Source organism: Galeopterus variegatus, unplaced genomic scaffold, assembly GCF_000696425.1.
Source record: "Galeopterus variegatus unplaced genomic scaffold, G_variegatus-3.0.2 Scaffold291, whole genome shotgun sequence".
Lineage (NCBI taxonomy): Eukaryota > Metazoa > Chordata > Mammalia > Dermoptera > Cynocephalidae > Galeopterus > Galeopterus variegatus.
In genome coordinates, this window is record NW_007726402.1 from 152,696 (window position 1) to 156,872 (window position 4,177).

Consider the following 4,177-nt stretch of genomic DNA (forward strand, 5'->3'; position numbering starts at 1 on the left):
CCAACTACATTCAAATCAGAGAAACAAAGCATAGCCATGAGCCCTCCCGTGTATACCTATAGAGTAGTGGATACAATCCAACCAAACAGAAGAAGAGGGCTCAGACATTCAGAGAAAGGTAAGAAGGATTTTAGCGGCCTCCAGTGTCTTCAGAGGTGTGGGACTGAATTCCCACCATTCTCATGTATTCCCCATTAAAGAGAACCTGTTCAAGCAAGGTTTTCATGGTGTAGGACCAGTCTTCCCACCTCTGCTAGTTACCCATCAGGGCAAACTGCTGCTGGCCAGAGGGAGCATGCTTTGCACAGGTTGAGAGGAGTTTAAGTTATAGTTGTCTGGCAGTCATTTTAAAGAGGGGAAGGGGAAGAAAGGAGATTAATAAAGCATTGCCTTGTCAGAGAGACTTACTAGCAGCAGAGACATGGGAGCAAAATAGTCCCAGTGTCCACTTGTCTCTTGCAGCTACAGTCTTCTCTGGAGTGCAAAGCTTCTTAATTTTCACTAGTGACAAAATTAGAAATGAACAATGTACCCAACAGTAAAGGAAGCAATGCTTCATTAAAGAGAATATTGAAAAGGGAGGGTGAGTTCCCTTTTGAGTGGCTGAGTGTGGGGGATTCATCCCGGGGATGTATGAAACTCATGCGTGGGGAGGGGAACTCTATGGCAGATTGGGCAGTGGATCTCCTGGAGTAAACAACATGAAAGGTGTGTTGCTCCTTGGAAGGCAAGTGAACACAGCCTAGGTACAAAAAGAAGTGTTTGCTTCTCTTTTGAGGAGAGTAGAGGGAGCTCAAACATCAGACATGAACAAAGGTTTTCCCTCTGCTACATGTGGGACTCCTCCCAAATCCCTCCCTGCATTGGAGTCACAAGACAGACAAAAGGTAGGGAGACCCCCCTCTCCCAGAAGAGAGGGAAGACCACACAGGTGTCCACCTGGCTGCATCCCTTGTGGGAACCGTTAGGCTCATATTGGCTAAGGTGCATCCGTATGAATCCCAGACCTGGTACAGTCCACCAGGGACTGGAGTCACCATTATGCCTTATGATGTGACCACAGAACTGCAGGTTGGGACCCACTCGGAAACAGTGTTTACTACTTGGTTCCATACACAAACACTTACACACACTCACACAGAAGTTAAACATTTCCCTCCCCCAAATTCAGACCTGAGCTGAATAAAGGACCCCTGCCACAGGGCTCCAACCAGATAGGCCTCACCAGAAGGCAAGGCACAGCACAGAGGGGCGCCACCACAAGTCCCAACCAGAGAGGCCTTAAAGGCCCAGTACAGTAGCTCAGGGACCAAATGGGCTCTCAAAGAGGCCCTTTTGGGGGTGAGCAAGCTCCCCTTCTGCCTGGAGGCAGGCCTGACCTGTGCTAGTACGGGAGGAAGGGTGCCTACCTGTCCTGTAGGTGACGAGGGTCTTGCTGGTCCTTCCCTGCTGGGTGACTGGTCAGACAGGCAGCCTTCTAGGATTGGTGAGGACACTTTCTTCGAGGTCCCCCCAAAATGGCCAAGTGATACTTCTTCAGTCCTTTGTGATGTCACCGATCTGCCAGGCAGCACCTCCTGGACCAGTGGCTTAAGGAGACAGTACAAATCACTTCCCAGCCAACGCACGAAAATTTTGTAGAAATGAACTTGGCAAGGAAGCACCCCAACACTCACAGGGTTGGAAAATCAGGAGTTTATTATGCCGGTGGGTCCAGATGGCTACCACCTGAAAAATCTGGACCCCCACCTCAGATCTCACAAGGTTCTTAAAAGCAGACTCTTCAAGGGCTCTTTACACATTTTTTTTTCTTTTAACAGCATTTCAGCATTCACTAGGCTTGCATAAGCAGTCTGTGCAGGTAAGTTCTCAGTTACAGAAGCCAAGTAGTGATTAATAGCCAGACTAGTGGAAAGTTTCAAAAATAAGATATTACTTCTAGAACAAAGCAAGCTTGTGAGAAAATTATTACAGACTAGTAGAGCAAGCAAATAGAGTTTCAGGGACAAAACAGGCTTATGGGAAAGTAACTTTTGCATTTTTTTCCAACACCAGAAGGAGAGGAAAAAGGAAATGGCATTGAAAATATATTCAATGAAATAATGGCAGAAAACTTCTCAGGTACAGAGAAAGACACAGATCTTAAGATTCAGGAGGCTCAAAGATCCCCAAACATATTCAACTCAAAAAGGCCCACTCCAAGACATGCTAAAGCCAAACTTGCTAAACTCAAAGACAAAGAGAGAATCTTAAAAGCTGCAACAGAGAAGCATCAAGTCAACTCTAAGGGACCCCAGTTAGACTAACATCAGACTTTTCATCAGAAACCCTAAAGCCAGAAAAGAATGGGATGATATATTCAAAATACTAAAAGACAAAAATTGCCAGCAAAGAACACTTTACACTGCAAGGCTATCCTTCTGAAATAAAGGACAAAGAGTATATTTCTCAGGCAAACAAAAACTGCAGGAGTTCACTACCACACGACCAGCCTTACAAGAAATTCTCAAGGGAGTACTGGGTTTGGTACCTGAAAAACAACCACTACTGCCATAAATACTCAAGAAAGAACAAAACCCACTAGGAAAATAAAAATGCTAATAATAAAGAGAAATAGTTTATCTACCAACCCAAGAAACCAACACATACAGAAGACAAACAGTAAATCAGACAAAAAAGATAATTAAGACATCTAAACAAAAATCAATAAAATGCTAAGAGTAAATCAACAGCTTTCAATACCAACTCTTAATGTAAAAAGATTAAATGTGCCACTCAAAAGACACAGACTGATTGACTGGATTAAAAAGGTTAACGCAACTGTATGCTGCTTCAAGAGACTCACCTCACATGTAAAGACACACATAGACTAAGAGTGAAAGGATGGAAAAAGATATACCATGCAAACTGAAATGAAAAACGAGCTGGACTAGCTATTCTTATATAGGATAAAATAGACGTCAGAGCAAAAACCACAAAAAGAGATAAAACATGCCACCATATAATGTCAAAAGTATTTATCAATCATGACATAGGAATCATATATGCACCCAACATCAGGGAGCAAGATTTATAAAGCAAACACTATTAGCTCTAATGAATGAGATAGACACTACTACCATAATAGCAGGGTAAATGATTTGTCTCAATATTGGACAAATCATCTAGGCAAAGAATCAACAAACAAACACAAGATATAAACAACAGTTTAGGCCAAAGGGACTTGGCAGATAACTACAAAACACTCCATCTAACAGCCTCAGAATATTCTTTCTTCTCATCAGCACATGGAACATTCTCTAAGATAGATCACATGTTAGGTCACAAATCAAGTCTCAACAAGTTAAGAAAAATGGAATTATTACATGTATTTTTTCAGATCACAATGGATTAAAATTGGAAATCAATAACAAATGAAGCTCTGGAAACTATACAAACACATGGAAATTAAACAGCATTCTACTTAATGACATATGGATCCAAAAAGAAATTAAATTGGAAATCAAAAAATGTATTGAAACTAAGGAAAATAATGATACATCATACCAAAACCTGTGGGATACTGCAAAAGCAGTTCTAAGAGGGGGATTTACTGCATTAAATATTTACTTCAGAAGAATGGAAAGATGGCAAGTAAACAACCTAACACTCCACCTTAAAGAACTAGAAATATGAGAACAATCCAAACTCAATGTTAGCAGATGGAAAGAAATAATTAAGACCAGAGCAGAACTTAATGAAATGGAAACCCAAGAAATGATACAAAAGATCAATGAATCAAATAGTTGTTTTTGTGAAAAGATAAATAAAATTGACAAACCATTAGCAAGGATAACTAAAAAACAAAGAGAGAAGAATCAGATAAAAAAATTAGAAATGAAAAAGATGATATTACAACTGATAACTCAGAAATAAAAGAAATCATTACAGACTATGATAAATAACTATATGCCAGCAAATTTGAAAATCTGGAGGAAATGGATAAATTTCTGCACACACACAAACCACAAAAACTGAGCCAGGAAGATATAGAAAATCTGAACAGAACAATAATAGTAGAAGAGATTGGGGCCGGCCCGGTGGCGCACTGCTACCGTGTGCCGCTTGGGAAGCGCCGTGGCGCTCCCGCCGAGGGTTCGGATCCCACGTACAGACCGGTTCCCGCTCACTGGCTGAG

The 4,177-nt window shown here is 41.4% G+C and overlaps 1 pseudogene; it reads left to right on the plus strand.

The window, feature by feature from the left end:
* The first annotated feature begins 629 nt into the window (after positions 1-629).
* LOC103585965 overlaps positions 630-4,177 on the plus strand; it is a 30,264-nt pseudogene continuing 26,716 nt past the window's right edge.